Source organism: Bidens hawaiensis, unplaced genomic scaffold (assembly GCF_021521415.1).
Source record: "Bidens hawaiensis isolate Kalapana, Puna unplaced genomic scaffold, B.hawaiensis_p1.1 tig00046629_1, whole genome shotgun sequence".
In the NCBI taxonomy this organism is placed as follows: Eukaryota; Viridiplantae; Streptophyta; class Magnoliopsida; order Asterales; family Asteraceae; genus Bidens; species Bidens hawaiensis.
Genome location: NW_027505989.1, coordinates 7,520 through 16,950, shown reverse-complemented (window position 1 = coordinate 16,950; position 9,431 = coordinate 7,520). Strand labels below are relative to the sequence as shown.

Genomic DNA, 9,431 nt, shown 5'->3' with positions numbered 1-9,431 from the left:
AGTAGTGAAGTCAACCTAAGTCGTTGATCTGAAACTAAGATAAAAGAAACTATTTGAGCTTGGTAAGCCCAACCTTATCATCCCCTATTATTATGATGCCATCCACATAAATAACTATAATAATCCTTAGATTTAACGGTGTGTGAAAAATACATAGTGGCTATACACACTATGATCCATCCCAAACTCTATAAAGCACTAGAGAATCGACCAACTATGACTTAGGAGATTACTTAAGATCATATTGCAAACATCGTAATCTGCATACTTTCGAGACCTCGTCCTTGACAATGAACCCATGTGGCTGCTTCATATACACCTCCTCCCCCTCCTCAAGAACACCATTAATAAATGCGCTCTTGACATCAAGCTACTGGAGTGAGCAATGATTAATGGCGGCAATAACAATACAAATGTGTATAGATGGCATTTTGGCAACTGTAGAGAAAGTTTCATCATAGTCAATAGCATATGCTTAAGAATAACCATTAGTAACCAATCTGGCTTTCATGCGACCTAGAGAACCATCCGGATTAAGTTTGATTGTAAGGACCCAACGATAACACACTTGCCCCAAGGAAATGTTAAGATCTTAAGTTTTATTAGCTCCGAGAGCCCCTATCTCATCTACCAAAGCATGCCGCCATCCTAGGTGAGCTTGAGTTGTCATAACATTCCTATGAATATGGTAGGAATCAAGGGTAGTAGTATAGGCATGAGACTCGGGTGAGAGGAGAGAGTATGCAAGATAATCTTGAATAGGGTAACAGGTGTGGTGTCTTGGTTCTTTGTGAAAGGTAATTGGTATATACGGAAGTGGTGCACCAGGAAATAGGTGTATTGGTATCTGGTAAGGTTATAGGATGGGGTAATGGTGTGTTGATTATGGATCCAGGTGGCTTCGTGGCAGGCAGAGGAGCTAAGGCTATACCAGAGTTATGGCCCAGTTTTGAATCAAATGTCTCTGTTGTTTGACATTTACCTTGTCGAGCATATGTAAAAAGTAATGGCGGGGATTCTGTCGGTAGGCCCGAAGTAGTAGGGACCGAAGATGGGGCATCAGGAACCAGAGGGGTAGAAGGAACACTCGAAAAATGAATGGTGGGTATAATGTGTGACTCTGGTGGACTAGGGAATGGGTCAAATCCTTGAGTGGAAGATTCGGGAAAGTAAGGACTTGACTCATGAAAGGTGAAATCAGCAGCGGTTAGGTATCGACGAAAAGGACTAAAACATTGATAGCCTTTCAAAACACAAGAGTAACCAACAAAGACACAAAGAATTACTTAGGATTCAAGTTTAGAGATCCATAGACAATAATCATGAACATATACTACGCATCTAAAAAAATTAGGTGGCAATGGTAAAAGAGTTCCTTTAGGGAAGAGGATAGAAAGGGGAGTTTTAAGAAGAATGATAGCTGAGGCCATATGATTAATCAAATACATTGCAGTAGGGAAATGTCTCCCCAGAATCAATGAGGAACACGAGAATGATACATAATTATGTGATAGGCATCTAATATGTGATTATTGCGTTCATAAACACAATTTTGTTGAGGTGTATACAAGAATGAAGACTCATGATTAGTACCATGTGTTTTCGAATATGTAGAAAAGTTATTAGATAAATATTATTTTGCATTATCGGCATGTAAGGTTTTAATTGATATGCTAAATAGATTTTGGATGTACGAACGAAATTCATGAGAATTTGAAAATATTTCAGCATGAGATTTTAATAAATAAACCCAAGAAGTACGAGAATAATCATCAATAAAGGTAATAAAATACTCAAAGCCTATTTGGAAGGGAAAGGGCCCCATATATCATATTGCAAAAGTTAAAATGATGAAAGTGAAAAATCCAGTCTTATTTGCCTTGAAACCGTTGCAAAGGGACGCCCTAGCTGGCATCGAACCTCCCTGATACTGGAATCACATATATTCATGATTAGATGTGATGGTAAGAGTAAATGATAGAGTCCTTCTGATTTGAACAGTCGGTTCATTCCAGTTCTAGAAAAACACAACGAGTTGGAAAGATTGTTACAGAGCAATTGCTTTGTTTTGTAATTTGACTGACTTAACATAAGATGTTTAAAAATGTTGGGACTAATAGTACAAAGGGAAGGCTTAGGTTTTTCGAATTATGAAAGGATTCAATGCCATGAGTTGGGCATGAAGATCCATCAATAAAACGAACCTATTGAAGGAAAACATTATGTAGGCTAGAAAGGATACCTTAATTAATTCCCATTCATGTTATAAGTAGCTCTAGAATTAATAACCCAAGATGAACAAGACCAGAAAATGAGCCATATTCGACCAAGTTGGCTCGCAAAGTGGAAGTAGTCGACTGGGACGTTAGGGTTACTTTACAACGAAGCTCCAGCATTGGAGTACTTTTGTGATATGCCAGCAATATACATTATCTCCATTACAGATGACGTGTGGATGCAATAATGATGTAGCGATAGTGTTACTTAACAACGAAAGTCGAGCACTAGAGTACTTATGCGATATACCAGCAGTAAACTTCATCACATCATTCTTGTTGTTGCTCTCCACTTGAACCTTTAAAAAGTAGTTGGTGGAAACATGGCTCGTAGTTCATCTTGAAGTTTTGAGAACTTGGTAAAATAATCAGTGAATGTAGAATCACCATACTCGGCTTTGCTATAGGTTTGGACCATATAATATGCATGAGATAGAGGTTCCTTCATATAGAGGGATGAGGATAGATGATCCCACATTCCCTTCACAGTAGGAAAGTTTTGAGAAATAATAAGTATATGTGGCTCCAAAGCATTCCACAGAGCCATCTGAATTCAACTATCATCAATATGCCATTCTCGGGAAACCAGGTCAGGGTTGTTTAGTCAAATGATTTTCTTTATACACACTTCTAAAAACTTTATGAACAAAAAGACTCTAAGAACTCCAATTACTAGAGTCGAGTTTCACAAGAATACGCAAAATCAAGGGATAGTTGATTATACCAGGAGTTATCTGATTTCCGAGAGTAGGTTTGGTTTTCTTCTCGCGGATCATCGAAAGTTGATTAAATCAGGACAATAAAGGATGATGGCTAGAGAAAACATGGACCAAATCAAAGTTTATAGTTTACAAATTAGAACAGTACTAAATCAGAGCTAGAGAGACATATTCTGGCGATAACGGCGGCAGATGGTGGCCAAGGGAGCCAGACAAAGAAAAAAGGTAAAAAGTGATAAGGGGTTAGTTTGACTTCTCTTTTGGGGTGGTGAAAAAAAAAGCCGTCGGTGGAGGCGGCACGCTCTCTCACATGTCGAATCAGTGGGAGGTGGCAGCAAACCGATGACGACTTTGCAGGATCACGTAATCGGAGGTCAGTTAAAAGGATGGTGGTGGTGTACAGAATAGGTTAGCTGAAAAAGGATTTTGTGAGCTGAAGAGTAGAACTCAAAAACACGAACTAAAATAGTGAGAGCCTGAGCTCTGATACCATGTAAACCGGCATTTGATTGAATATAAAACTTATGTCTATTACAATGGCTAAGGTACTCTATTTATACATATGGATTGGGGGCTCTAAGTAAATACACGTTACATAAAGGGGGAAGAGACCATTTATAATTAACAGATCCCAATCACCCTCTTTGATGTTCGGATTCCTAAAATGAAAGCAAATTCTTGATTAAAGATTGAACAGAATGATCTTGATCTTGGTTTTGAGCCATGGCCCTGATACCACATTAGGACCCTGAAGATTAATGAAGCAACCATCAAATAAAGAACAAAATATGAACAAGAAGAACGAGGGATTAACCCTACATGAATTTGTATTTACTAAACCAGACACTCATAGTGTAATTGGTTTACATTGGTCGGTTTTTATACATCCTTCTACAGACTCAAACGATGCAAAGTTTAGATAGGCCCCGCTTAGAATAGGAGATAATCGTTATACTATTATGAGATAACCGTTAACCACATTTTCTATAATTATATGGATGTTAATCGGTGCATCTCTTTAACATAAATACAGTTTAGTGGACTATTTTATATAATACATAAGTCAATAAAACATACTATCAACTAAATAGATAAACAATCATAACTCTTATCCAAACCTGTTGGCCAACAAGCGGAAGCATAAAGAAAAAAAAAGAGAAAATACACTGAAGAAAAATTGATTTTTGAAGGCAAATTTGTGAACTAACTTCCTAAATAAGAAAGTGATTAACTTAAATCAAATACTCAAAAGAAAAAAAAACTATAGACTAAAACTTGTAAGATTTAGGAAAAATATAGACTAAAAATTCAGGGCATCAGATGGGAATTTATATACGATTGAGAGGATAAACCATCGATGATTCTGGTGGCACATGACCAGTCTCCTGGGTCATTTCCTTACATTAGCTTTGTGAGTTATATACCTTTTTAAGTTTACCTTTTTCTAGCCTAATAGCTCAGTTTCAATTACCATTGATCCTACGAAAGAAATCATTTTATGTATATATTCCAATTCTGATGATCAACCATACATTTATTTCAGTAGGACTGGTTCTGCCATTCAAAAAGAGGTTACGGCCCAGCTTGTTGCCCGCTTACCTGCGTCTTTATTGTAATTGGATCATTTTGACTAAATGATATAACTAGTTTGCCACGTTTAATATGATCAACTGATTCGACATTTATTACCATATTAATATGATACAGATTTTCGTAGGAGATTCAAGGACATCCACGGCGACCTCATTGGATGTCTACATACAGATGTCAAGGGCATGCTAAGTCTATATGAAGCTTCACATCTTGCTTTTATGGAAGAAAGTGACTTACATGAGGCTAAGTTATTTGCATCCGAACGATTGCTGAAATTTCAGGGTGAAGAAAATGAAGCCCTTGATCGCATAAAATATGCATTGGAACTCCCTTTGTATCATAGGATTCTTAGATTACAAGCAAGGCAGTACATTGATGCATACAATAATCGACGAGATGCAAATCTACTTCTGCTAGAGCTTGCAACATTAGATTTCAACATGATTCAAGCGGCATATAGAAGAGAACTTAAAGAAGTATCAAAGTAAAACTTGTCTTTTATCAACACTCGAAATTAAATTTGGATATGGCATAACTAATAACATGACTAATTCGCATTATAAGATAACAACCTTTTTTCTTTATATATAAATAATAGGTGGTGGAAAAATATAGGCCTAGTACACAAGTCAGGTGTTGTTAGGGATCGACTCCTGGAATGGTTCTTTTTGACAGTTGGAGTGGTTTTTGAACCTCAATATCATGCTTGCCGTGTAGGCTTAACAAAAGTATCCGCGCTAATTTCGGTCGTGGATGATATCTATGATGAATATGGTTCACTAGATGAACTAGAGATTTTCACAGATGCAGTCAAAAGGTATATACTTTGAACTATAAAGTCTATTAGGTCTATGTAGTTTAACCATAATTCTATACATTACAACTTTTTTTAGATGGGATAGCAATATAATGGAACATATGCCGGAGTATCTACGACTAGTTTTTGCAACTCTTTTCAACACAATTACCGAAATGGGTTCAAATAATTCAAATGCACCAAGAGAAGACACCACACTTGTCCTTGTAAAAGTGGTTAGTGCTATAAAAAATTCTTATACTGCTTTTAACAACACTAGCTAAATACTTCATCTCTTTTTATTGTGGCCATTAAAGTGGGGAGAATTACTTGAAGCGTTCCTTGTGGAAGCAAAGTGGACTCAAGATAAACACCTTCCAACATTTAAAGATTATCTTGATAATGGATGGCGATCAATTTCTGGAGTAGTTATACTTACACATGGATACCGTTTAATCAATGAAAAAGTTGAGAAAGATATAGTTGAAACTTTAGAGAGGTATCATGATCTCATGAAATGGTCATCAATGATTTTTCGACTTTATAATGACTTGGCTTCTTCAAAGGTACGCTTTATAGTTGATTCTATTGATTAAACATTTTGTGAGCCAAGTTTATTAATAACTAAGGATATTATTGTTTAATTTATAAATTATCTTTAAGATTGTTAGTCATTATAATTATTTCATCAGAAGCAAGAATGTTATAACACCATGAAAGAATTGTGAAGCTTTCATTAAACAATTAGTAGCCTTATACAACATATATGTGTTTAGAGCCGTAGTGGTGTTTACAAGATAATGATAACTAAAAATAATTACACTAAAAAGTATTTATAAGGCTTGCAAATTTACAAATAATACTAAACAAATAAATAAAACTAGTAATAACTACAATAGATGATAAACTTGGCAAACATGCTTTATTGTTATTTTTTGTCTTAATTTTGCTCCCTTTTTGTAGAATGAGATACAAAGCGGTGTAAATGTAAATGCAATATCTTGTTATATGAATGAGAATGGTGTTTGTGAGGAAGTTGCTCGTGCATATGTAAAGACTGTAATTGACGAAGCATGGAGGAAACTAATCAATGCGCATGTTGCTTGTTCTCAAGAGTTTATGAACCCGTTTATTGACATGGCAATTAATTTAGCTCGAACTTCATGTTGTGGATACCAATATGGTGATGGTCATGGAGCTCTTGATGCTCGAGCCAAAGATATGGTCATCTCCATGATTATTAAGCCCATTAAGTTTATAGAAAAGGAGCGTAAATATGCTTAAATGTTTGGCATGCAAAACTTCGTCAATATCAACTTGAAGAACCCGAATGACTAATACGAAAAGTAGAAGGTTGGTACAAAAGTTCTCAAGGACGATTTTGGTGGAGATCTAAAATTCATGGACTAAGTTGAATAACTTGGTGCCTAAGTTATTTATTTTAATTAGAATTAGATGTTGTTTATGTTTCCTAATTCTAGTTTGTCTTGTTTGCTAATTTTCATGTTGCCTATAAATAAGACATAGTTTGTTTGTTTCCTTGTATCCAAATCTCATTTATTGTTAATAAAAAGAGTCACATAAAGTTTATGCAATATTGTGTTTAGTTTCTTGATACTTGATCAAATAAGTTCAACAAGTGGTATTCGATCCGGTATAGTTCAAAATCGCTAGGAGAAGACCAGAGGCAGAGGCTACTTGAGAATCGATCGAGAGTCATATGCAACACATATACTGAAGTGAGAAAGCTACCATCATTGTCTCCTTAAATCGGTTGAACAGAAAAAAAAATCAATCGTTCTGTTTTTTATTGGATTTGTTCACCTGGACTAAAAGCAAATAAAGAGAAAAGTTTTTCTTGGCTTTTATGTTTTATGGTTGAGATCATCAACCTGCTATCATCAGCATCGTTTCTTTTGTTGCAACTTTTTAATATGTAAATTAATATAAGACTAAGACAGTTATTTGTGTTTGAGGTGAAGTCTCATAAAAAGAAATACGAAGTAAAGAAAACAAGAAAAGGAGTTGCCACATGTATTTAGAAGATATAAAGTAGAAAACCAATCGCAGTGTAGACGCTATTTCTAATAGCAGTTGAGGTTCTGATCGAAGGTGTTAAAGTTTATGATCGTAGTAAAGAATTCGATCGTAGGTGCTCAAGTTCGATTGTAGTAAAGTTAGCGATTGCATGAGAATTTTTATTACAAGAAGAAAACTGATGTATATAAAAATATACATCTTTTTAACATCAAATAATCTCCAAAATGCTATCTTTTATTATAATATTTAGTTCAAATAGCTATTTACTATATTATTTTCTATTTTAGGTATATTCCGGCCTCAAACAAGAAAACGAGTGGATACACGAAGAAAAATGAAGAAATTGTGTATCATACGACAAAACGCTCCCGTGCCTCTCTGATCACGCCCCCATGGCCACATTTCCAGAAGAAGACAAAATCTAATGAAGAGAAAATGGGCACGTGGTCACCTTTCCAGAAGAAGACAAAATCTAATGAAAAAAGCATGGGGTCGTGCCTCACCAAGCACGCCCCCGTGGTCACCTTTTTCACATGATATTAGAATATAAGAAATAAATAGCCAAAACATGGGGTCATTTCCCACCTAGCACGCCCCCGTGATTATGCATCGCATGCACAATCTAATACGCATTAAATGCACATGCAAAATGATCCACGGGGCCGTGCCTGATGACTCTGTTTGCCTATATATAGTTCGCTTGTCTCATTACTTTGGGTGTGCTTGGAGGAGGCTTTGGACGAGATTATTACTTGAAAACACTCACTTCACTCCCAAATTGAAGATCAATCAAAGAGTTTGAAGACTTGGAAGAACCCATCATCATCTTAGAAGAAAGATGCATCAATAATTTGGTTAGATTATTCTAGTTTAATCATGTGTTTGACATCTTCTTGTTGATGCTTGTTATCATGCTCACTATGAGCTAAACCTTCAATTACCATTTAAATATATGATGAAACTTAACTCAAGTTGATTATTATATTAAATACATGTCTTAGTTTTGGTGAAGTAATGATTATTTTGCAATTATCTTTTGATGAAACATGTTTTGCCACTATAATCCATGATATAACACAAAGTATCTTATTGCATCGAATTATCCTCATATTCATGCCGAACTCCATGAAAATTCATTGTTTTAGGTACTTATTTGAGTTATTTGTGAATTTGCAGGTCCGGGCGCCCGCCCGACAAAGAAAACATGAAAAGAGGGCGTTTCGAGGACAAAAACAGCAATTTGCCAGACCTGCACGCCCATGCCAGCCCGTGCATGGGACCGTTCCAGACGTCCAGAATGCATAAATACACCTCCATTACCTTCATTTCAAGTGTGGAGCCTTAGGGGAATTCTCTGAATTTGCTGGAAAATTATTGTGTGTATGCTAGAGAGAATTCAAGGCTTTCATCTTTGTGTGATCATCCTTTCAAGTGTGCAATCATCATTCATTCTAGTTTGCAATCTTTTGTTCTTGACAATGATTTGTAAGATTACTTTGATTTTGGTTGTTGTATTAAGCCTTATGGGCTAAATACTCTTGTTACTTAGATTATGTTGAAACTTTTGCTTATGTGATATTTATCTATGCATGATTTTGGCAAGTTGGTGTTCTTTAAGTTTATGACATGTTCTTGAATAGAGTTTAATGGTTGAATGCTTGTTTTAATTCCTAATCTTGTTAGTTTGATAGATGCTTAGCCATAAAATATTGGAAAACTATGTGTTGAGTATTTGTTTATGAACTTAGTTTGTGTATGCATACTTTGTTTATATCACTAAGCTAGGAATGACTAGTGGAAATTAACTTGGTTATGAATTTTAACAAGCATGAAACCTATCACTTGATATTGGAAAATTGTATGGTGATAACATGATTCTTTGAGTTGGTTGATGTTTGCTAGAGATTGAGGCCATAATCCTTAGTTCATATTTTGCTAATTAAAAGATTCATGTGTTTAACTAGTGTTCTTGAACTTGTCTATTTTACATGATTTTAGGTGGTTAGT

General features: G+C 35.5%; 1 pseudogene; it reads left to right on the top strand.

The window, feature by feature from the left end:
* The first annotated feature begins 5,896 nt into the window (after positions 1-5,896).
* LOC143616284 ((E)-beta-ocimene synthase, chloroplastic pseudogene) lies at positions 5,897-6,668 on the top strand (annotated as a pseudogene).
* Positions 6,669-9,431: the final 2,763 nt, after the last annotated feature.